The following is a 26,733-nucleotide window of genomic DNA, read 5'->3' as shown; positions in this document are numbered from 1 at the left end:
GTAGAAGTTCTTCACATGCTGTACTAAGACAGTTAGTACAGCTGCTCCTCTAGAGCGCTTCACTTTTTTCCGTTCATCGCACTGGATTGAAAAAAATGAATAGTGTGTAACAGGCTTTAAGGGCAAGAAGGACAAATCAGTGCTCAGGCAACACATTTGAGGGGCAGGGCACATCTGCCTCTTCTTTCTGGGAGTGCTATATAGCCAAAGCCAAAGCCAATCAGCTAATCAGTGCAGCAGGCGGTTTTGTGACTGAGATAAAAAAAATTTATCCTCCGACGCAGTGGACTGGCTCACTTTTAACTAAATGAACCAGTCCTTGATCAGTAATGAGTACAACCCCCCATAGCTAATGGTAAAGAATATATTTATGCTTTGAACCTGGCCCCAAAACATTATTACACCATTCCGCATTACAAAATTCTGCTACAGCTGCAGGCCTGCCCATGTTACCAACTTCTGCCACTATTAGCATCTTTAGCCATCATTACAAGATTCTTCTATCACTGCTGGTCTGACACCCTAATCATCTCCTGCCACCATTACTGGCTTGCCACCATTATCATCTCATACTCGCCTCTACTGCCCTATTCTGTTGCTTTGGCACTGCAAAGGTGCCATACATCATTTTTCTGCAGCTGGGCTTCAGCTGAAGATTCAATAATTGTTTCTGCAGGGGCAATCCTGAATTGAACCTCAGTGTTTGCAGTATGTCTGCTGGTCATGCACTGTCAAGGTGACACAAATAATGTTTACAGGGTAAATCATGCTCTGTGTCTTCTAGTTTTTGACCTATTCCACTACTTGAAATGTAAAAACATTTGTGGCTTTGTCTCTATGAAATAATGTTATCTAATAGTGATTTGTTCATTAAAATTTGCGTGGTCTCTCCCCATTAAACTGCTGTCCAGGTACAGTGCATACATATTTATCTAGTAAAATATTTTAGTGGCATTTTTTGTTAAATAATATACTCTATAATGGTGTCTCTCCTGTTCAAATTGCTGCCAAGTAAAAATTTTTAATTATTGTGTATGGTGTCAGTACATTCTAAAGCAGATTTTTTAATTTAAATCTGACAGTTGTCCCTCCTGTTCAAAATGCATCCTACCAACAGTCCTTAAATATTGTATATGGGGTCACAAAAATATTTATTCTTTTATGTTTTATATATACAGGGCTTTTTTTAAGTGGGAACGCGGGGAATGCAGTTCCGTCACCTCCAGCACTGGATGTTTATAATGCCGATGGGTGCTGAGGGATCTCTTGTTGCTGGGGGAACTATTGTTGCTGGGGAGGTCTATTGCTGCTGGTAAGGGGACTCTATTGTTGCTGGGATGGGGGGGCAGTTGTTGATAGGAGAGATCTACTGTTGAGGGAAGGGTCTATTAATTCTGGCTTTTGGGAGAGTATTGCTCTTGGGGCCTATGGTTACTGGGGTGGATCTACAGTATTGTTGCTGGGGGGTATTTTGTTATGGGGGGTCTATTGTTACTAGGGGTTTGTAGCGGCGAATTTCTATTGTAGCTGGGAGTTTCTATCGTTGCTGGGGGGCATAGGTGTGCGCACAGGGTGCATTAGGGCACACCCTAATCCCCTGTGTGCCACAGATTCCCCCTGTTTAGACCCCTGATATTTCACCAAAGCCCCCTAACGGGGCTCCTAAATTGTAAAAAGAATATATAAAAAATTGTAAAATTGTAAAAAATAAAATGATAAAAATAGAATCTACTGACACTGTCCACTGCCCTACTGACACCGTCCATTGCTCTTTGGAGAGCACATCCTAATGCCATAGATTGTGCACACCTATGCTGGGGGGTATATTGTTGCTGGGGGGTCTATTGTTGCTGGGGGTCTATTGTTGCTGGGGGAATCTATTTCTGCTGGGGTGTCTATTGCTGCTGGGATTTGTCTATTGTTGCTGGGTGGATCTATTGTTGCCCGGATGCAGAGGACCTAATTTACTGCCTTTTGTTAGTAAATTGCAAGCAAACTACTTATTACCAAAATATGCTTGGTTCTGTATTCTTTAAAAGGGGTGGTACTGGGAGGTGGGCAGGAGGTGGAACCAAGGGACATTGCTAGGAGGTGGGCAGGGGGTGGAGACTCAGAAGGGGATCTGCACCTATTCTCTGAGAAAAAAAACCCTAGCTATATATATATATATATATATATATATATATATATATATATATATATATATATGTATATATATATATATATATATATATATATATATATATGTACATAAATTTGGATTTTTGGTATGTGGTGTGTCATTTTAACCACTTCCGGACCGCCGCACGATGATGTACGTCCAAACTTTGAAGGGGGATACCGGGGTTATGGCAGCAGCTAGCTGCCATAACCCCGGTATCCCCTTTTTCGTGCGGCGGCCGGCTTTCTGATAAAAGTGGTCCCTGCAGCGGATTCACCACGAGATCACTTTTATCGGTGGCGGGAGAGGGCCCCCCTTCCCGCCGCGATCCGGTGCCCTCCGCCGCTTACCGGAGCCGTCGGTAGCGGCGGAGGCGATCATATCCATCTCTGTCCTGTGCCTGGAGATGAGTGAGGCTAAGATGGCCCCCACTCGTCTCCATGACACTGCTGGGCGGAAGCGACATCAAAGCGTCACTTACGCCCACGCCTCTTAAAGGCATATTTTTTTAAATGTCATTACAAATGTCATTGCATTTTAGTGTAAATATGAGATCTGAGGTCCTTTTGACCCCAGATCTCATATTTAAGAGGTCCTGTCATGCTTTTTTCTATTACAAGGGATGTTTACATTCCTTGTAATAGGAATAAAAGTGACACAATTTTTCTTTTTTTTAGAAACAGTGTAAAAAAAATAAAATAATGTAAAATAAATAATAAAAATAAAAAAAAATGTAAAAAACCCCCCGTCCCGACGAGCTAGTGCACAGAAGCGAACGCATACGCGAGTAGTGCCTGCATATGAAAACGGTGGTCAAACCAAACATGTGAGGTATCACCACGACTGGTAGAGCGAGAGCAATAATTCTAGCCCAAGACCTCCTCTGTAACGCAAAACATGCAACCTGTAGAATTTTTTAAATGTCGCCTATGGATATTTTTTAGGGTAAAAGTTTGACGCCATTCCACGAGCGGGCGCAATTTGACATGTTGGGTATCAATTTTCTTGGCGTAACATTATATTTCACAATATAAAAAAAATTGGGCTAACTTTACTGTTGTCTTATTTTTTTATTCAAAAAAGTGAATTTTTTTCCAAAAAAAGTGCGCTTATAAGACCGCTGGCCAAATGCGGTGCAAAATAAAGTATTGCAACGACCGCCATTTTATTCTCTAGGGTGTTAGGAAAAAAAAAACATATATAATGTTTGGGGGTTCTAAGTAATTTTCTAGCAAAAAAACCTGTTTTAAACATGTAAACACCTAAAATCCAAAACGAGGCTGGTCCTTAAGTGGTTAAAAATTAGGCCTACAAAATATTGTTGAAATATTGTCCCCACAGTCTGTAAAATATTCCTTCATTTTAACAGTGACAAATATAAACTTTATATATACACTTCGTTTTTTTTGTCCTGAAAAGCTGCATATATGTATATGTTTTAGTAAATGAGGCCCACAACAGTTATGCCTGTTAAGTGTATACCATGTTCCTTTCATTTTATTGTGAGAAATATACATTTTACATTATTTTTGTTCCTCCAAAGGTAAATGGTGGATGAGCTTTAAGCAACGGCTGGAAGATTTTCCTGCTTAATGACCAGGCCATTTTTTGCGATACGGCACTGCGTCGCTTTAGCTGACAATTGCGCGGTCGTGCGACACTATACATGAACAAAACTGAGGTCTTTTTTTTCCCACAACTAGAGCTTTCTTCTGGTGGTATTTGATCATCTCTGCGTTTTTATTTTTACACTATAAACAAAAAAAGAGCGACAATTTTGAAAAAAAAAAAACAATATTTTTTACTTTTTGCTATAATAAATATCTCCAAAAATGTTTTTAAAAGACAATTTTTTTCATCAGTTTAGGCCAATATATATTCTTCTAAATATTTTTGGTAAAAAAACGCAATAAGCATTTATTGATTGGTTTGCACAAAAGTTATAGCGTCTACAAACAATGGGAAAGATTTTTGGCATTTTTATGGCATTTTTATTATATATTTTTTTTTTACTAGTAATGGTGGTGATCTGCGATTTTTAGCGATTAGTGCTATAAAATGCACTGATTACTGATTACACCCTAGGTGTGTTTCTAACTGTGAGGGGATAGGACTGACTAGAGGAGGAGCCAGATCATTGTTCCTACTTAGTAGGAACAGACGATCTGTATCTCCTCCCCTAAAAAAATCGCAATAAGCGTTTATTGATTGGTTTGCACAAAAGTTATAGCATCTACAAACAATGGGATAAATTTTTGGCATTTTTTATGGCATTTTTATCATTTATATATATATTTATATATATATATATATATATATTTTTTTTACTAGTAATGGCGGTGATCTGCGATTTTTAGTGGTACTGCAACATTGCAGCTAAAAAATGCACTGATTACTGATTACACCCTAGGTGTGTTTCTAACTGTGGTGGGATAGGACTGACTAGAGGAGGAGCCAGATCATTGTTCCTACTTAGTAGGAACAGACGATCTGTATCTCCTCCCCAGCCAGAACAGAGATTTATGTGTTTACATACACAAATCCCCATGCTGGCTCTCATGCCCGCGATTGCGGGTGGCCGGCGGTGACCGCGCCTGCTGGCCATGCGCTTCGTGTCCCCCGCCATGCAGCGGGCGCACGCGTGTGCCTGCTATGGGTCTTAAAGGGGACAATATACCCATTCGGGGTTTCGCAGGAACGTGCCACTTTGCTGACGTATATCGACGTGAGCTGGTCGGCAAGTGGTTAATGCACATTAATGAGCATGCATGTCTCTAATTTAAATGGACTTATGTGCACATTATTTTTCATCCAGTAAAAAAACGTGTTTGTGAAAGGTTAACATTTGCAGGTTACACATAAATATACTTCCTGTAGTAGTGTGTACATGTATATATTTTGTTTTAGTTTGCACATAGATTGCATTGCACTTTGTTTGTAACAGAATTTTAGTGGGTGGGTGTGGTAACACATGTCAGTGCTGGCAGCAATCAATGAGTATTCTGTTTGTGTGATTCAAATAGAGGTGCGGTAGCATGGGGAAATACACATTTTTTAGTTTCTATATGTAAGATCAGGTTTAGCCAATGAGGCCTACAAATATGACTTATTTAATCTTTATTAAAATCCATGCAGTGTGCACAATACTCCTTCATATTTTTAGTGTAAAAAAAATACACTTTGTTGTGTACATGTGGTCTAAAATGTTGCATGTATTCTAGTAGTGTAGTAGCCTGTATTATACTTCTTCCTTTTTTTCTGTAACAGTGAAAAAAATACTCTTTATTTTGAGTTTTAAAAAGCTGCATGAGGTATGTGTTCATTTGTGTTCCATACAGACCCCTTAAAAACTACTGTCCACACATACAGTTGATATAAAAAGTGTACACACCCCTGTTAAAATGTCAGGTTTCTGTGATATAAAAAATAATGAGACAAAGATAAATCATTTCAGAACCTTTTCCACCTTGTGACCTATAAACTGTACAACTCAATTGAAAAACAAACTGAAATCAATTAGGGGGAAAGGAAAAGTAAAAAAATAAAATAATATGGTTGCATAAGTGTGTATACCCTCTTATAACTGGGGATGTAGCTGTTTTCAGAATCAAACTTATATTAAATAGGAGTCAGTACCTGCCATCATTTAAAGTACCTCTGATTAACCCCAAATAAAGTTCAGCTGTTCTAGTAGGTCTTTCCTGACATTTTCTTAGTTGCATCCTACAGAAAAAGCCATGGTCCGCAGAGAGCTTCCAAAGCATCAGAGGGATCTCATAGTTAAAAGGTAACAGTTAGGAGAAGGGTACAAAAGAATTTCCATATATATATATATATATATATATATATATATATATATATATATATATATATATATACAATGGAACACAGTGAAGACAGTCATCATATGGAGAAAATATGGCACAACAGTGATGTTACCAAGAATGGGATGTCCCTCCAAAATGTATGAAATGACAAGAAGAAAACTAGTCAGGGAGGCTGCAAAGAGGCCTACAGTAACATTAAAGGAACTACAGGAATATCTGGCAAGTACTGGCTGTGTGGTACATGTGACAACAATCTCCCATATTCTTCATATGTCTGGGCTATGGGGTAGAGTGGCAAGACAGAAGCCATGTTTTATGTAGAAAAACATCCAAGCCCAGCTAAATTTTGCAAAAACACATCTAAAGTCTCCCAAAAGCATGTGGGAAAATGTGTTATGGTCTAATGAAACCTAGGTTGAACTTTTTGGTCATAATTTCAAAAGATATGTTTGGAGCAAAAACAACACTGCACATCACCAAAATTACACCATACCCACAGTGAAGCATGGTGGTAGCAGCATCATGCTTTGGGGCTGTTATTCTTCGGCTGGAACAGGGGCCTTAATCAAGATAGAGGGAATTATGAACAGTTCCAAATACCAGTCAATATTGGCACAAAACCTTCAGGCTTCTGCTAGAAAGGTGAACATGAAGAGGAACTTCATCTTTCAGCCTGACAACAACCCAAAGCGTAAATCCAAATCAACAAAGGAATGGCTTCACCAGAAGATGATTAAAGTTTTGGAATGGCCCAGCCAGAGCCCAGACCTGAATCCGATTGAAAATCTGTGCAGTGATCTGAAGAGGGCTGTGCACAGGAGATGCCCTCGCAATCTCACAGATTTGGAGTGTTTTGCACAGAAGAGTGGCCAAATATTGCCAAGTCAAGATGTGCCATGCTGATAGACTCATACGCAAAAGGACTGAGTGCTGTAATAAAATCAAAAGGTGCTTCAACAATGTATTAGTTTAAGGGTGTGCACACTTTTGCAACCATATTATTTTAGTTTTTCATTTTTACTTCCCTCCACCTAAAAGATTTCAGTTTGTTGTTCTGAGTTATATAGTTTATGGATCACATTAAAGGTGGAAAAAGTTCCGAAATGATTTATCTTTGTCTCATTTTTTTTTACATCACAGAAACCTGACATTTTAACAGGGGTGTGTTATATCCACTGTATAATGCTCTATAAACCAAGATTTATTATAACAAACCAAGTAAGAAAGTAAGAAAAATATTAATCAAAAACAATTTAACTAGCAAAAGACAATCTGTGACCTAAAGGAAAGTCAAAGTGGGACCTAGAGAAAAGTGAGGGGAAGTATTCTCAGACTTTTGCTATGTCACAGGTAGATATGGGCCGAACACCCCTCTTCGGTTTGCAGCAGAACTCCAGAACAGGGAAAAAGTTCTAACCCAAGCAGCGAACCCCATTGAAGTCTATGGGAGCCGAACAGGAATAATCAAAAGCGCCCATTTTGAAGGCTTATATGCAAGTAATTGGCCATAAAAGGGATATGGGGGTCCAGGTACTGCCCTGGGGGACATGTATCAATGCAAACATTTTTTTTTCAAAAACAATCTTTTTTTTTAAAAGCAGTTATTTTAACCACTTCCATACCAGACACTTTTTCCCCTTCCTGCCCAGGACAATTTTGAGCTTTCAGCACTGTCGCATTTTCAATGACAATTGCGTGGTCATGCAACACTGTATTCAAACTAAATTTTTATCATTTTCTTCCCACAAATAGAGCTTTCTTTTTGGTGGTATTTGATCACCTCTGCGGTTTTTAATTTTTGTGCTATAAACGAAAAAAGACAGTCAATTTAAAAAAAAACAAAAAACTGATGGGCACTGATAGGCAGCACTGATGGGCACTGATAGGTAGCACTGGATAGGCAGCACTGATGAGGAGTTACTGACAGGCATTACTGAGTGGCACTGATTGGCACTTTGATGCGGCACTGACAGGTATTACTAATGGGGCACTGATTGGCACTTTTTTGGCCACTGATTGGCACTGTTGTGGGCACTGATGGCACTGTTGTGGGCACTGACAGGCATTTATTAGGGGGACAGGCTGGCAGGTGTTGGGCTCTGATCGGCACCTTTTGATGGGGGCTGTGCTGATAATCAATGTGCCGATCGGCTCTCCCTGACGGCGTGAACTGAGGAAAGCCTGGTTCACGCTGTGATCAGCTGTAATTGGTCATAGCTGATCACGTGGTAAGAAGTCTCTGTCAGAGGCTTCATACCACGATCAGAGTTGCGGTGTGTCAGACTGACACACAGCACCTCCGATTGCTTTGCTACGTGCCCCCGCGGGTGCGTGCCAGCTGTGATATCCTCTTCATGTCATATGACGTCCAGTCTTTTTAAAATATCATAGGCTAATCTAGGCCTCCTATCATTCCATACAAAGGACACAAACAGCCTACGCACTTGCCTAAAAAGAGTCACTGGCAACCTGATTGGCACTGTGCGCAGTACATAAACCATTCTGGGCAATATGCTCATTTTTATGGCACTGATTCTTCCGAACCAGGTCAGTAATTTACCCTTCCATTGCTTTAGTTCTTCTGTTATTTCTTTCAGTAGTGAGCCATAGTTACGTTCATACAATAGTTCATAGTCTGCGCTAATTTGTACCCCCAAGTATGTCAGTGACTCCTTATTCCATATAAATGGGTACATCTCTTTCAATGACCTCTCCATCTCCGCTGATATATTACTAGGAAGTATGACTGATTTCTCAAAATTAATCTTGAAACCAGACACCCCTCCGAATCTCTGTACCTCCGCCATCAGTGCTGCTATAGATGTCTGGGGAGCGGAGAGAAAAAATAGCAGATCATCCGCATATGCTGCTACTTTATGTTCCATATGTCCTATGTATGTCCCCACTAGGGATGAGCTTCGTGTTCGAGTCGAACCCATGTTCGACTCGAACATCGGCTGTTCGATCGTTCGCCGAATTGCGAACGTTATGGGCCGTTCGCGCTAAATTCGTGTGGCGCGTCACGGCCCATAATTCACTGCGGCATCGCAGTGCATTGCTGGCTGATGATTGGCCAAGCATGCACTATGACCCGCATGCTTGGCCAATCACAGCGCCGTCAGTAGAGAGAGCTGTAATTGGCCAAAGCCAGGGTGGCTTTGGCCAATTATGGCTCAGGGGATTTAGTACACACCCCACACTATATAAGGCCGCCTGCACGGCGGCCCTGTGTAGTGTGTGTTCCGGTGTGCTGAGAGATAGAGAGAGAGAGAGACAGTGTCATTTGATTTGAGTTAGATAGATTAGGCAGAACAGTCAGTCAGTTAGCTGCACTTACAGTGTATTGTGTATATATATGCATCCCAGGTGTTGCATATATATATATACACTGTATTCAGTTTAGCTAGATCCGTTCCTGTTATCTTCTATCTAGACTATTTACATTTAATGCAGTGCGTCCTGCTCACAGTGTTCAGCTAGATCCGTTCCTGCTATTTACATTTAGTGCAGTGCGTCCTGCTCACAGTGTTCAGCTAGATCCGTTCCTGTTATCTTCTAGACTATTTACATTTAGTGCAGTGCGTCCTGCTCACAGTGTTCAGCTAGATCCGTTCCTGCAATTTACATTTAGTGCAGTGCGTCCTGCTCACAGTGTTCAGCTAGATCCGTTCCTGCTATTTACATTTAGTGCAGTGCGTCCTGCTCACAGTGTTCAGCTAGATCCGTTCCTGCTATTTACATTTAGTGCAGTGCGTCCTGCTCACAGTGTTCAGCTAGATCCGTTCCTGTTATTTACATTTAGTGCAGTGCGTCCTGCTCACAGTGTTCAGCTAGATCCGTTCCTGCTATTTACATTTAGTGCAGTGCGTCCTGCTCACAGTGTTCAGCTAGATCCGTTCCTGCAATTTACATTTAGTGCAGTGCGTCCTGCTCACAGTGTTCAGCTAGATCCGTTCCTGCTATTTACATTTAGTGCAGTGCGTCCTGCTCACAGTGTTCAGCTAGATCCGTTCCTGCTATTTACATTTAGTGCAGTGCGTCCTGCTCACAGTGTTCAGCTAGAGCCGTTCCTGCTATTTACATTTAGTGCAGTGCGTCCTGCTCACAGTGTTCAGCTAGATCCGTTCCTGTTATCTTCTAGACTATTTACATTTAGTGCAGTGCGTCCTGCTCACAGTGTTCAGCTAGATCCGTTCCTGCTATTTACATTTAGTGCAGTGCGTCCTGCTCACAGTGTTCAGCTAGATCCGTTCCTGTTATCTTCTAGACTATTTACATTTAGTGCAGTGCGTCCTGCTCACAGTGTTCAGCTAGATCCGTTCCTGTTATCTTCTAGACTATTTACATTTAGTGCAGTGCGTCCTGCTCACAGTGTTCAGCTAGATCCGTTCCTGCTATTTACATTTAGTGCAGTGCGTCCTGCTCACAGTGTTCAGCTAGATCCGTTCCTGTTATCTTCTAGACTATTTACATTTAGTGCAGTGCGTCCTGCTCACAGTGTTCAGCTAGATCCGTTCCTGTTATCTTCTAGACTATTTACATTTAGTGCAGTGCGTCCTGCTCACAGTGTTCAGCTAGATCCGTTCCTGTTATCTTCTAGACTATTTACATTTAGTGCAGTGCGTCCTGCTCACAGTGTTCAGCTAGATCCGTTCCTGTTATCTTCTAGACTATTTACATTTAGTGCAGTGCGTCCTGCTCACAGTGTTCAGCTAGATCCATTCCTGTTAAATTCCTACTGACAGGCAGGCTTGTCTGGTTACAGTATATAAAGCTACCTGAAGAAAATTACAGGTGTTCTATTTGATCCTATTAGTACCACGGTCAGGCAGCTAGACTATTTACATTTAGTACAGTGCGTCCTGCTCACAGTGTTCAGCTAGATCCGTTCCTGTTAAATTCCTACTGACAGGCAGGCTTGTCTGGTTACAGTATATAAAGCTACCTGAAGAAAATTACAGGTGTTCTATTTGATCCTATTAGTACCACGGTCAGGCAGCTAGACTATTTACATTTAGTACAGTGCGTCCTGCTCACAGTGTACAGCTAGATCCGTTCCTGTTATCTTCCTACTGACAGGCAGGCTTGTCTGGTTACAGTATATAAAGCTACCTGAAGAAAATTACAGGTGTTCTATTTGATCCTATTAGTACCACGGTCAGGCAGCTAGACTATTTACATTTAGTACAGTGCGTCCTGCTCACAGTGTTCAGCTAGATCCGTTCCTGTTATCTTCCTACTGACAGGCAGGCTTGTCTGGTTACAGTATATAAAGCTACTTGAAGAAAATTACAGGTGTTCTATTTGATCCTATTAGTACCACGGTCAGGCAGCTAGACTATTTACATTTAGTACAGTGCGTCCTGCTCACAGTGTTCAGCTAGATCCGTTCCTGTTATCTTCCTACTGACAGGCAGGCTTGTCTGGTTACAGTATATAAAGCTACTTGAAGAAAATTACAGGTGTTCTATTTGATCCTATTAGTACCACGGTCAGGCAGCTAGACTATTTACATTTAGTACAGTGCGTCCTGCTCACAGTGTTCAGCTAGATCCGTTCCTGTTATCTTCCTACTGACAGGCAGGCTTGTCTGGTTACAGTATATAAAGCTACTTGAAGAAAATTACAGGTGTTCTATCCCAGCTTAGTGCAGCTACAGGCCATTAGTATGTCTGGAAGGCCAAGAAGGAGAGGCAGACAGTCACAAGCCAATAAGAGAGGGCAAGCAGGCTCTGTGTCTAGTGCTGGTCGTGGAGACGGTGCATCCTCATCAGCACGTGGCCATGGGACACGCTTGGCCTTTTTTTCGGCAGCTGGCCGTGTTGAGCCGCAACATGCGGAAGACTTGGTCGAGTGGATGACCAAGCCGTCCTCATCCTCCTCATCCTCTCTCACCCATGCCCAGGGTGCTTTGTCTGGCAAAGCAGCGGCCTCTTCCCTCAGCTCAATGTCATCAGTGACTCCTTCCCTAGCTCCACCATGTCCTCATGAGGATTCCCTCGAACTGTTGACCACAGTGTTGGGTACATGCTCCAGGAGGATGCCCCCCAGCGTTTGGAAGGCTCTGATGACGATACTGAGCTCGATGAAGGCAGTAACATGAGCACGGACAGAGGGGGTGCCCAAGAAGGACAGCAATCTGGCAGTCATGCTCCCCCTGCTGCAGCATACTGCCAAGTTTGCTCCAGTGATGAGGAGGGAGGGGATGATGAGGTCACTGACTCAACGTGGGTGCCTGATAGGAGAGAGGAGGAGGAGGAGGAGGAGGAGGAGGAGGCGGCGGCACATCACCAATGAGGCAGGATGCCCTCCAGGGGCCAGCCTAAGGGCAGCACATTGACTGCATCACACCCCAAAGCTCCACATGTGCAGGGCGCTGCAGTCTCTGCGCGTTATTCAAAAAGTTCTTTGGTGTGGGCCTTTTTTGAGACGAGTGCATCAGATCGCACCGCTGCTATTTGCAACATATGTCTCAAGCGTATCTCGCGTGGCCAAAACATCTCCCGCTTGGGTACCACATGCTTGACCAGACATATGTTGACCTGCCATGCAGTTCGTTGGCAAGCGTATCTAAAAGACCCACACCAAAGAACAAAGAGGATCTCTCCTTCCTCCTCATCAGCTGAGATTTCCAACCCCATTAGACCTTCAGTCCTCTCTGAGACCTGCAGTGAGAGGAATGAAGGTGTAGAATTAGGTGTGTCACAGCCAAGTACTTGTGGGCAATCTGCTTTTGGTACACCGACGTCAGATTGTACCAGGCAAATTTCCCTGCCCCAGCTGCTGCACCGCCGAAAGAAGTTTGCTCCCAGCCATCCACATGCCCAGCGGTTGAATGCTAGCTTGGCAAAATTGCTAGCACTTCAACTGCTGCCTTTTCAGTTGGTAGACTCTGCCCCCTTCCGTGAGTTTGTGGAATGTGCGGTTCCTCAGTGGCAGGTACCCAAACGCCACTTTTTCTCACGGAAGGCGATTCCGGCTCTCTACCGGCATGTGGAAGGCAATGTCCATGCCTCGCTGGACAGGGCGGTCAGCGGTAAGGTGCATATTACCGCTGACTCATGGTCCAGCAGGCATGGACAGGGACGTTACCTAAGTTTCACGGCGCATTGGGTGACTCTGCTGGCAGCTGGGAAGGATGCAGGACAAGGTGCAGTAGTGTTGGAGGTTGTTCCGCCACCACGCCTCCAAAATGCTGATTGTGACACACCTCTCTCCTCCACCCCCTCCTCTTCTTCTTCCTCCATGGCCTCTTCCTCGGAACCAGCGGTGCTCCGTAGGCGTTCAAGGGGCTACGCAAGTACGCAGGCCAAAAGATGCCATGCGGTGCTTGAGCTGGTGTGCTTGGGGGACAGGAGCCACACTGGGGCAGAGGTTCTGTCAGCTCTGCAGGGGCAGGTTCAGAGGTGGTTGACGCCACGCCAACTTAAGGCAGGAATGGTGGTTTGCGACAATGGCACCAACCTCCTCTCTGCCCTCCGACAGGGACAAATGACCCATGTGCCCTGTTTGGCTCACGTCCTTAACTTGGTGGTGCAGCGGTTCTTGGGCAGGTACCCGGGCTTACAGGATGTCCTGAGGCAGGCCAGGAAAGTCTGTGTGCATTTCCGCCGGTCATATAATGCCAGTGCTCGGCTGACGGACCTCCAAAAGGAGTTTAACCTGCCCAAGAACCGCCTAATCTGTGACATGCCCACCAGGTGGAACTCAACATTGGCCATGCTGCAGCGGCTGCACACGCAGCAGAGGGCCATCAATGAGTACCTGTGCGACTATGGCACCAGGACAGGGTCAGGGGAGCTTGGTTTTTTTTCCCCACGCCAGTGGGCCATGATCAGGGATGCATGCACTGTCCTGTCACCATTCGAGGAGGCCACGAGGATGGTGAGCAGTGACAGTGCATGCATCAGTGACACTGTCCCCCTTGTCCACCTGTTGGAGCACACGCTGCGTGGAATAATGGACAGGGCACTTGAGGCAGAACAGAGGCAGGAAGAGGAGGACTTCCTTAGCTCTCAAGGCCCCCTTTATCCAGACAGTGTTCCTGCGTGCCCGCCGATCACACAGGAAGAGGACGAGGAGGAAGAGGAGGAGGAGGAAGATTGTGTCAGTATGGAGGTGGAGCCTGGCACTCAGCATCAGCAGCAGTCTTTAAGGGATCAGTCCCAAGAAACACATGGACTTGTACGTGGCTGGGAGGAGGTGGCTGCGGACCATGTCGTTCTTAGTGACCCAGAGGACTCCGGACCGAATGCCTCAGCAAACCTACGCTGCATGGCCTCCCTGATCCTGCAAAGCCTGCGTAAGGATCCTCGTATTCGTGGTATCAAGGAGAAGGACCAATACTGGCTGGCAACCCTCCTTGATCCACGTTACAAGGGTAAGGTTGCGGACCTTATCTTGCCATCGCAGAGGGAGCAGAGGATGAAACATCTTCGGGAGGCCTTGCAGAAAGGTCTGTGCAACGCGTTCCCAGAGACTGGGAGGTTACAAACTCCTGTTTCTGGACAACGTGTTGCTGAGGCTTCGGTCAGTCAAAGAAGGAGCGGTGGAGAAGGTGGCCGTCTGACCGATGCGTTCAGACAATTTTTTGGTCCGCAGCCCCAAGGTATGATCGGTTCCAGCAACCATCGCCAGCGTCTGTTTTACATGGTGCAGGAATACCTAGGGGCAAGATCAGACTTGGACACCTTTCCCACCGAAAATCCTCTGGGTTACTGGGTCTTGAGGATGGATCACTGGCCAGAGCTTGCACAGTATGCAATTGAGCTACTGGCCTGTGCTGCATCCAGCGTTCTTTCGGAACGCACATTCAGTGCTGCTGGAGGCGTGGTAACCGATCACAGGGTGCGTCTGTCCACCGACTCGGTCGATCGGCTGACCTTCATAAAAATGAATGAGTCTTGGATCACCACCAGCTACCAAGCACCTGATGCTGATGTAACCGAATAATTTTTTTTGAAATCTCAGATCCCTTCAAAGACTGCCTATGCTGATGCTGAGTGACTATCCCTGAGTAATTATCCTCTTCCTCCTCAATCATCACGCTGATAGCTTGTAAGAACATTTTTGGTTCTGGGCGCCACCACCAGTGCCTAAGGCACAATTTTTCAGCCCCTGTTTAACAGGGGCGTGTAATTACAATTTTTGATGTAATACTTTGCAGCAGGGCTCGTTCCTGCATTCCAACTAGAGTGTCTGTGAGGGGTTGCAGTGTTGTGGCACCAGCACCAGTGCCTAGGGCCCAATTTTTCTGCCCCTGTCTAACAGGGGCGTGTAATTACAATTTTTGATGCAATACTTTGCAGCAGGGCTCGTTCCTGCGTTCCAACTAGAGTGTCTGTGAGGGGTTGCAGTGTTGTGGCACCAGCACCAGTGCCTAAGGCCCAATTTTTCTGCCCCTGTCTAACAGGGGCGTGTAATTACAATTTTTGATGCAATACTTTGCAGCAGGGCTCGTTCCTGCGTTCCAACTAGAGTGTCTGTGAGGGGTTGCAGTGTTGTGGCACCAGCACCAGTGCCTAAGGCCCAATTTTTCTGCCCCTGTCTAACAGGGGCGTGTAATTACAATTTTTGAAGCAATACTTTGCAGCAGGGCTCGTTCCTGCGTTCCAACTAGAGTGTCTGTGAGGGGTTGCAGTGTTGTGGCACCAGCACCAGTGCCTAAGGCCTAATTTTTCAGCTCCTGTTCAACAGGGGCATGTAATTACAATTCTTGATCTAATATTTCACAGCAGGGCCCTGTGAGGGCTTACAGTGTTGTGGCCACAGCAACACCTAAGGCCCAAATTTCTGCTGAGTATATAGGGCAGGACCCTACTTTCAAACATCTAACTTACAAACGACTCCTACTTGCAAACGGAAGGAGACAACAGGAAGTGAGATGAAATCTACCCCTAGGAAGGGAAATTCTCTCCTGAAGGAGTTAATATGGGAAAACAATTTCTCCTTTCCACTGATGCTTTCCAATCCTTGTTCCACAAAAAAACCCAAATTTTCAAAAAACATTTTTCATTGGGACAAAAAAGTGAGGTGAAATCTTCTGAAGAGGAGGAAAGACAGCAAAACAAATGTCACAGGGGTGATAACCCTTCCCTATGTTTTCCAAAAAGCTTAGAAAAGATTTTTTGGCTGGAGCTAAACACGTTAAAAATGTTCAAAATTACAAACAGATTCTACTTAACAACAAACCTACAGTCCCTGTCTTGTTTGCACCGCCTGTATACTGCTGTTCAGAGTATATAGGGCCTGGTGGCCCCACACCTTTCCTTATTTTAATTTGGGTGCGGGGTTCCCCTTAATATCCATACAAGACCCAAAGGGCCTGGTAATGGACTGGGGGGTACCCATGCCGTTTGTCTCACTGATTTTCATCCATATTGCCATGACCCGACATGACATTAAACCCGCAAGCAGTTTTAAATTAGATTTTTTCCTTTAAAAATGACATTTGGTGCAGGGACTGTTCTAAACATGGGAAACACGCGTCACTTTACAGGCATACTATAGACACCCCCCAGGTACGATATTTAAAGGAATATTTCACTTTTTTTTTTTTACTTTAAGCATCATTAAAATCACTGCTCCCGAAAAAACGGCCGTTTTTAAAAGTTTTTTTTGCATTGATACATGTCCCCTGGGGTAGGACCCGGGTCCCCAAACCCTTTTTAGGACAATACCATGCAAATTAGCCTTTAAAATGAGCACTTTTGATTTCGAACGTTCGAGTCCCATAGACGTCAATGGGGTTCTAACGTTCGTGCGAACTTTCGGTCCGTTCGCGGGTTCTGGTGCGAAACGAACCGGGGGGTGTTCGGCTCATCCCTAGTCCCCACTATCTCCTCGTTCTTTCTAACTCTGCGTAGAAATGGTTCCATCACTATCGCAAATATCAAAGGGGACAGTGGGCACCCTTGCCTAGTACCGTTTTGTATGTTAAAGCATTCGGATACTGTCCCATTGACCTTAATTCTTCCTCTTGGTTTCCCGTATAGTGACATGATCCATCCTAGCATTTTCCCCCCCAGACCTATCCTACCCAATACTGCTCTCATAAAGCCCCAGTTCACTCTGTCGAAAGCCTTTTCGGCATCCATCGACAGAGTGATACCTGGGGCCCTATCCGGACCATTTTGCATCCAATACAATACATGGAGAGCGCGGATGGTGTTGTCCCTGGCTTCCCGTCCTTTTATAAACCCTGTTTGATCTGGATGTACCAGATCACCTACGTATTCCCGAAGTCTCGAGGCCAAGATTTTTGCCAGCAGTTTTATATCGGAATTGAGCAGAGAGATAGGCCTATAGTTAGCACACACCTGGGGATCTTTTCCCTCTTTTGGTAATACCGTTATATATGCCAGTAATGCTTCTGGAGAGAGTGGGTTTGCAGCATTAATAGAGTTAAAATAACTGCAAAGTGGTTTTACCAGAACTGGGAGAAATTTCTTATAATATGCGTTTGTCAGCCCATCTGGCCCTGGACTTTTCCCGGAGGGTAGGTCTGCTATCGCTCTGCTCAATTCTTCAACCGTGATTGGACGCTCCATATCCTCGAATATCTCTTTAGGTATTGTAGGCATGACAGCGCTCTCCATGTATTCATCTATCTCATTCCTCCTTTGTTCCTCACTTTCCCCTCCCTCAGATGGTTCAGTTTTAGCGATGTTATATAGTGCTTCATAAAATTTACCAAATTCTTTAGCTATAGCTTTTGTGTCCAGTATCTTTTTGCCTTGCACTAATAAGCTATGCACGTGTCTAGAATCCTGTTGTTTTTTAAGTTGTTTTGCTAACAGCTTTCCACATTTGTCTCCTTGTTCGTATGCTCTGTTAGCAAAAAACCTGATCTTACTCTTTGCTCTATATTCTAGGCATTGTGAAAGTTCTACTCGTAAACTTTCCAATCACCTACCATCTGTTTGGTTGAGATTTTCCTTATGCTTTATCTCTAGAGCCTTAATTTTCTCTAGTAGTTCGTCTATCTCTCTTTTACCTTCCTTTTTCTTGTGTGCACCAATGGCGATTAGCTCCCCTCTTACAACCGCCTTATGGGCTTCCCACACCACTTGCTCTGACATTCCTGCTGTTTTATTAATTTCAAAATATTCCTTTATCTTAATGCTTAAATTCTCTACTGTTTCCTCCTTATCTAGCAATGACTCGTTCAGCTGCCATGTTCGTTCTGAACGAGCCATTTGAGTTGGTCTGATGGTCAGAATTATTGGGGCGTGGTCGGATATAGTTATTGGTTCGATTGTACTTGTGTTAACATTTCCCAGATAGTATTGATCCACCAGAAAAAGGTCCAGCCGTGAGTACATATCATGTGTTTTAGAGTAGTAACTAAAGTCCCTGGTCCCTGGATGTAGAGCTCGCCAGCTGTCCACAAGATGTTGTGCACATAGGATTTGTTTAACTCGTTTTATGGCTCCAAAAGATAGAGCGGATCTACCCGTGGATGTGTCTGTGCTTGGATCTAGCACCATATTGAAGTCTCCTCCAACCACTACACATCCCTCCTTAAATTCTTCCAGTTTTTTAAACATCTTAAGCAAAAAGTTAACAGTCCCTTCATTGGGTGCATATATCGAAGCAAAGGTATATCGCCTCCCCTGTATTACTCCTTTTACAAACAAATACCGACCTTCTGGGTCGCATTGTTCGTTCTCCAATATCCAGGGGCATGATTTCTTAAATGCAATTGAGACCCCTCTTGCTCTTGCTACTGGGGATACCGCATGATACTATTGTTTCAGTATATTCTGGGGCAGACCTGGAATTGAGCCGCCTCCGAAGTGGGTCTCCTGCAAGAGAATCACATCAGCTCCCAGGTGTTGCAACTCCACCCACAGTCTCCCTCTCTTATTTGGTGAGCTCAGCCCCCTCACATTATATGAAAGTATTTTCAGTATTGCTGTCATTTCCTTTTATCCCAGGAACCCCCTGCTCCCTTGCCCTTAATCTCTGTCTTCCCCTCTGCCACTCCCACCCCCCCTGTTACCTCCCCATTCCCAACATTCAGTACCCCATTAAACACATACTTATGCATAACATAACAAAAAAGAAAAAAGTACATCACATTTATGTTATAGACATAACCCTTACATACTCTTCCCCCATTCAAAAAACCTCTCTTTAGGGGTATTTCTAAAAATCGGGCGGGGAGCCTGCGCATATCAACACCTCCCATGCGCATGCTACCCCCCTTCCCTGCATTCCGCAGGATTACTCTCCCCTTTAATTGGGGTTGACCTATTGACCTACACAAGGTCCTCATTTTCCCTCAAGTCCCCCTCTCTAATCCCCCCTCCTCCCGGGCTTCACCCTGTGGAACTCTTCCCCAGAAAAAAAAAAAAAAAAAGGGGGAAGAAAAAGTCCTCTAAGTCCTTCTTTGGGCTCCACCCCTGTTAACCCTTGCCGGTACCTCCTGCCACTTTTCTGTTCGTTGCAGGGGGGGCCTTGAAGAGCTTATTCTCCAGTCCGTAAAGTCCACCTTTGGGAGGTCTAATTTCTCTATAAATGAATTTAAATCATCCTTTGTTCGCAGGGTTGCAGTTTTCCCGTCCCTAGAAGCTGTTAGGCTAAAGGGGAACCCCCACCGGTATTTAATCTCGGCCTTTCGTAGGGTTTCTAGCAGTGGGCGGACCGACCCTCGTTTAAAAAGAGTTCTTTTTGAGATATCTGGATACAGTGCTATGTTTGAGCCTTCAAATGTAATTGTGGAAATGTTACGAGCTGTCTTCATTATGTTTTCTTTCACAGTGTATTTGTGAATTTTACAAATTACATCTCTGGGTGTGTCAGCTTTTGTGTTCTGGAAAGGGACCCGATGAGCCCGATCTATTTCAATAATTCTTGGAGCTTGATCCCCCAGAATCTGTCCAAAAATTTTTTGCACTGCTGGGGCTAATTCTGTCGCTGTAATTGACTCCTTTAATCCTTTTATACGTATATTTTGTCGCCTGTCCTTATTCTCGTACTCATCCAGCTGATCTCTGTATGAATTTAATATCTCTTCATATTTTTTCATGGACTCTTGTACATCAACCACTGCCTGTGTGATGGTTTCTTGTTCTTTTTCTACCCCTTCTACTCTGTATCCCAGATCCCTGACGTCCTCTTTTAAACTTGCCACAGCTTGCATACATGATTGTTCAACTGCCTTTATTAATTGCTGGATGTCATTTTTGGTGGGGAGGGCCTTCAACAACTCCCAGATGTCCCTTTCTGGTTCTACATTTGGTCCATTCTGCCCCTGTGGGTTCCCCTTGCCATCCTGAACGTTTTCCTGGTCATGCTCATGTCCATGTGGAGCCCCGCTTACTCCCATGTCCCACCTTGTTATTTCTATATGTTCCTGTCTGGTGCTTTGGTCCATATCGGGGCTTGGGTCTTCTCCTCCTCTTCCAGTCATGGTCTCTGTGTCTATGGGCTGTACCTCTTCTAGTGACCACCTGCTATCTTCCCATTGCGTCATAGTATCCCGGCTTTCTACTAGTGGGCTTTGTATGCCCCCTGGTTGATGTCCATTATCAAGTATATGTTGGCCCTTGTTCTTAGCCCCAACTACCTTGGGGGTCCCATCACTTCCGGGGGGGCTTGGCTCTGGGGTCTTCCTCCCTCTCCCTGCTGTAGGGGATCTCTTGCCGTTTACTATGACACTGTCATTTGTCATTTGTGTCATCTGGGTACTTGTCTGCTTTACCCGGGACTCTCGTTCTGTTATTTCTACACCGCCCATGATATTACCTCCGCTTCGTTTCTTTGCATCCGACCTTCCTATTTGCTCAGGTATGCGGGGGGATAGGTACGCTTTAATGCCTTCTATCGATTTTCTGCCTCTCCCTGCTGTTGGTTGCAAAGCTGCTTGTCTGCATGTTGTCATTTAAAAAAAAAAAAATTTTCTTTCTCTTCCCTTCTCCTTTTTCCCTCTTCACACTCCACTCAAATAGAACAGAGCAGGTAGTTGGGGGGGTGGGGGAGGGGATGCAGCCCGTTAGAGTAGCCGCTCTTCTCACTACCTCTCTCACTCTCCCACTCCAACTAGCCTCCCATCTGTCTTCTGGGGAATGCCAGTATGTCTTTGCTTTACTGTATGGAAGGGCTGTGAACCGGCATACAGCCTACCAGAGACCTCTCTCTCTTACACCGCTTTTTTTTTCCTTTTCTTTTACACTGTGTAGTTTGTCTGGGTGAGGTAAGATGATGAAGTGCAGCAGTGGCAATTTCCTTTTCTCTCCCCACCTCAGCTGTCCACCCGTTTGCTATTAGGGAAAATGTCAGTGTGTGGCTGTCCTGTTATACGGAGAGGCTCACAGGTAGGTAACCCAGCTAGCAAAACAAGTGAAGCCCTCTCCCCCGTACTCTGCTTTTTCAGCTTATACAGGTCCCAGCTTTTATCAAGTTTGCTTTACCTTGCTAGCATCCATCCGTTATTAGAGAAGCTCTGGGATGTAATCACTCTCCTGTACAGCTAGACACCGATGTGGATAGAGCAGGTGGAGCAGCCAGTGGGTAAAGCAGATGGAACAGCCGCTGGATAGGGCAGATGGAACAGCCAGTAGGTAGAGCAGATGGAACAGCCAGTGGGTAGAGCAGATGGAACAGCCAGTGAGCTGAGCAGACGGGACAGCCAGTGGGTAGAACAGCCAAGGGATCCGTTGTCTTTCCTTCTCAAGTACCAGCATATCCTTACTGCACTAAGACAGCTGAAGACACGCGGCTCGCGAGGTGAGCTCTCTCATGTGTGCAGCCTCTCAGCTGTCGGCCGGATGATTGTCCATTAGCCCGGGATCGTGGAGGGGGGGAGGAGCACTCACTTACTCACACACACACACACCCATCCTGCTATTCTGACACCTTTTTAAAAAGAAGCAGAGGTGAGAGAGGCTTAGGACTCCCGGATATATCTTCCTACTATAAGGCCATGACTCTAGTAAGAATAGTAGACTGGTGCCAGGACTTAAAGAGGAAACCATGGGTACAGGCAGAAATGTCAATGGCAGGGAGAAATCTGGCAGGAGCACCATGGATCCAAGGGTCATTGAGGGGGTTGTCACAATGGACATCACCGATGACCCTGAATTCATTGGAAGTATGGGATAGAGTGAATGGTAAGGGTAGATATGCCCCCCAGACCTCCCCTCTGGCTCCTCTGGAGGGATTTCCTTGGTTCCCCCCGGGGGAGGAGACGGGTAGTCGGGGGCATGGGGCCAGGATGGGAATACTAGATGTGGCAAGTTTGCTCCCAATGGAACCCTTCTATCACTGACAGAAATGGTCATGAAATTCGGTAAGATACGAATGGCAGAATGGAAACATCATCAAATGAAGAGTTTTCTCAAGAAATGTAAACCATTAAGACCCATGAGCTCACTCACAACATTTGAGAGGCAGTGTGTACAGACTTCAGAATCTGGACATATGCTATCTCGAATGTATAGAATGATTTTAAGGGAACAAGAAAGGACACCCCTATACTTTGTAAAAGAGTGGGAGAGGGAGCTAGGCCAAGTATGGACAGATAAACAAATTAATAGAGCGATATCGTTAACATTCACAACATCTATAAGTTCAAAAGTGCAAGAGATGGCATACAAGTTCTTGGCGAGATGGTATAGGACACCAGTAAAGCTAGCACAAATCTACCCAGCATCTAGCGATAGATGTTGGAGGGGGTGTGGACAGAGGGGAACATTTCTCCACCTTTGGTGGACATGCCCAATAATTAAATCATTTTGGGAATCAGTGGCCCCATGGATTGAGAAACTAACAATGGACTCCGTGGAATTCGGGCCCATACAATATTTGTTCCATGGGAACCCTGGATCTGTCAAAAAGTATAGGGAAAGCATAACCCCACATTTATTAAACGCAGCAAAAAAACTGATCCCGAAGTACTGGAGGCAGGATCGGAGCCCGTCAGTCATGGAGTGGAGAAACGAGGTTAACATAATAAAGGAAGCGGTGAGGTGGGTTCATGTGGTCAAAAACCAAAAAAAGAAATTTGAAACTATATGGGCAAAATGGGAACAATGCGCCAGGGAGATAATGGAAGAGGGAAATAATAATGGATAATGGAAGTAGAAATGGTATAGTCATTAAGAAATAAGATAAGCCCAGAAAGAAAGAGTTAAACAGTAACATGACTTCTCCAATGCCAATTAAGTAAAGGGGGTGGGGGGTAAGATAATGTATGGATATATGGTCCCATTTTTTCCAAGGGGGTTTTTTGTTTTTTTTTTTGTTTTTGTTTTTTTTTATGTCCTCCATTCACCCTGATTCCCCTAATTAACACTGAGTGGTGAGGGTGATGTGGGGTAGGGGTGGGGTGTTTTTTTTTTTTTTTTTTTTTTTTTTTTGTTAAATAGGAATTATAATGATTATAATGATTTAGAATACGATTCAGAAGAAGGGGGATTTCACTGTATAATTAGTCCATTAGGTCTGCACATCGGGGGGAAGAGTAGAGGTAAAATAATATACAGAAAGGGGGGAAGGAAGAAGGCACAATTTATTGTTTATAGTGATTTAAGACACGTATTGAATGAAGGGGAAACTTACTTTATAAATTTAATTCAGCACGTTTGGATATTGGGGGAGGAGTTGAGTAAAGTAATATTAAAGATGAGGGGGGAAGAAGCACAGAAGATTAGGGAGGGGAAGGGAAGGGGAGGGGGAGAGGGGGGAGAGGGAAAGGGAAAAACTCTTTTTTTTTTTTTTCTCTTTTATGCACAAATTATGCAATTATGAATTTCAGGGGGGTGAGGTAGTATACACGATATAAATTAGAATAAGGGGGAAATCACTAATGTGAAATAAATATGAATACACGTTTTGAGAATTTTTTTTTTTTTCTCCCTTTTTTTGTGGTATGGTTCGGGGAAGTCACGTATAAGTTATTGTTAATATATTGTTAATCACATTTGTAGGTTGGGGAAGGGAGTTGGAGTAATATAAGGATGGGGGTGGATGGAGATTTTAGTAAAGAGGAAGATTGTGTGTTTTTTTTTTTTCTCTTTCTCTCTCACATATGCACAAATTATGCAATTATGAATTTCAGGGGGGTGAGGTAGTATACACGATATAAATTAGAATAAGGGGGAAATCACTAATGTTAAATAAATATGAATACACGTTTTGAGAATTTTTTTTTTTTTTTTTTTTCTCTCCCTTTTTTTTGTGGTATGGTTCGGGGAAGTCACGTATAAGTTATTGTTAATATATTGTTAATCACATTTGTAGGTTGGGGAAGAGAGTTGGAGTAATATAAGGATGGGGGTGGATGGAGATTTTAGTAAAGAGGAAAATTGTGTGTTTTGTTTTTTTTTTTTTTACCATGGTTAAATGGGATACATGGGGTAATTAGTGTTTTGTTGTTGGATTTATCGGGTTGAAGTAGGGGTATAGTACGTTGAATGAATGTTAATGTATTATGTATTATATAAATGAATAAAATTTTGATTATTAAAAAAAATATGACGTCCAGTCAGGATATCACAACCACTTTGCTGCCGTCATTCTGCTTTATGGCGGGTGGTAAGTGGTTAATGATGCTTGACCACTTCAGCCCCGTGAAGATTTTACCCCCTTCCTGACTAGAGCACTTTTTACAATTTGGCACTGAGTCGCTTTAACTGACAAATGCGTGGTCATGCGACGCTGTACCCAAACTAAATTTGCAGGTTTTTTTCTCCACAAATAGAGCTTTCTTTTGGTGGTATTTGATCACCTCTGCGGTTTTTATTTTTTGCGCTATAAACAAAAAAAGAGCGACAATTTTGAAAAAAAACAATATTTTTCACAATTTGCTATAATAAATATCCCCACATTTTTAACAAAAAAATAACAAATTTCTTCATCAGTTTAGGCCAATATATATTCTTCTACATATTTTTGGTAAAAAATATCACAATAAGAATAAATTCTGCATAATAATAATATTGATTGGTTTGCACAAAAGTTATAGCGTCTGCAAACTATGGGAAAGATTTATGGCATTTCTATGACATTTTTATGACATTTTAATATTACTAGTAATGGCAGTGATATGCAATTTTTAGTGGTACTGCGACATTGTGACGGACAGATCTGAGACTTCTGACAATTTTTTGGGACTAAAATGCACTGATTACTGTGTAAATGTCACTGGCAGGGAAGGGGTTAACACTAGGGGCGATCAAGGGGTTAATTGTGTGTTCCCTCAATGTGTTCTAACTATATGGAGATAGGATTGACTAGAAGAGCAGACATATAATTTTTCCTACTAAGAAAAAACAAATGTTATAGTTCCTCTCCTTTGACAGCACAGGGATTTGTGTGTTTACACACACAAATCCCCGTGCTGGCACTCAAGCACGCAATCGCGCGTGGCCAATGGCGATCGTGCCCAATCGGCAACGCGCATTGGGTCCCCGCTGTGCAGAGGGCATGTGCTCCCTCTGGTGGCCGAAAAAGGGTAGGACGTACCCGTTCAGGATTTTGCCCAGGAGAGCCATTGTGCTGCAGTATATATGCGTGACATGGTCGGGAACCGGTTAAAGTGCAACAATAAAAACTAAAAATTCCTTTAAATATAGTGCCTGGGGAGTCCCCTTTGTTTGCCTGTAATGTGGAGCATTTGTAGCATGCATAGAACAAAGTGCAGTAAAGGCTGGTTGTTAAGGAGCGGGGCTGGGAAGCTGGGCCGCGGGGTCTTTAACAACTGGTGAGTCATCAGCTGTCAATGGGCTTCCCTGCTTACAGCTGAGTAAAAAAGAAAAAAAAAATGCCGGTAAAAAAAAAGTAAAAAAAAAAACATGTCTGGTATGAATTTTAAGGACTACTTCATGCCAAAATTAAAAAAAAAATAGGTGGGGTCCCCTGCAAAATCTATACCAAACCCCCCTCCCCTTTTATTCAGCTGTCAGAGGGGAAGCCCATTGACAGCTGATAACTCATAGGTCATTAAGGAGACTGCGCCTGGCTTCCTGGCCCCGCGCCTTAACAACCAGCTTTTACTGTGCCATGATGGGGCAAAGCTTTGCCCCATCAGGGCACAGAATGCACTGTCCAGCGCCCAGTGTATTGCAGGGTGTTCAACGGGGTAAACACCCGCTGAACACCCTGCAAATTCGGGTGTTCCCGATTTGCAGGTTGGAAATCACGCGTAATGGATTCAGAGAAATAGGATACTTTTTTTCCAAATTGCCCGATAGACATTTCTTTCAATAGTGTCTCCTGGTTCAGCTGCTTTGCCCCTAACTTGAAATTGTAGGTTAACTTACAAAGGGTATTTTCAATGTTGCACATTACATGCCTAGTTAGTCACGAAAACCAAATTACAGCAGAGTTCGCACAGCTTCTTATTGGAATCTAATACTAGCTTTTACAGTTTATTTTCAATTTAACATTTATATCAAAAGGTGGAATATAAAATAAAAATCACTTAGGATTCATACAGTAGCTGTCCAAATGACAGCTGTGTTTCTAGGAAATCACAGATTAACACTAATTCTTCACCTGTCAATTAATCTTGTTTTTTCTACAGTGTATATGGCTATATGTCTTGTAATATCATACTATCCACTTTAAAGCCAGATTTCTGTAAGTCATTTTTATTAGTATTTGTGAAAGAAAACAAAGAAAAAAAAAGTAATTTGTTGATTTTACCTCTTGTATTTGTATACTTAGTTTTAGTTATTTCTAAGATTTATATATTTTTGGTAATATAGGCCAGGGAAAGGCTTTCCTCAGACTGTGAGA

At 43.6% G+C, this 26,733-nt stretch overlaps 1 protein-coding gene across 7 annotated transcripts in view; it reads left to right on the top strand.

The window, feature by feature from the left end:
- Positions 1–26,733, top strand: part of HDAC9 (histone deacetylase 9) — an 872,451-nt gene that overhangs the window by 842,255 nt on the left and 3,463 nt on the right. The gene's annotated exons all lie outside the window — the stretch shown is intronic.

Source organism: Aquarana catesbeiana, linkage group LG05 (assembly GCF_042186555.1).
Source record: "Aquarana catesbeiana isolate 2022-GZ linkage group LG05, ASM4218655v1, whole genome shotgun sequence".
Classification (NCBI taxonomy): Eukaryota; Metazoa; Chordata; class Amphibia; order Anura; family Ranidae; genus Aquarana; species Aquarana catesbeiana.
This window is presented reverse-complemented; position numbering and strand designations above follow the sequence as displayed.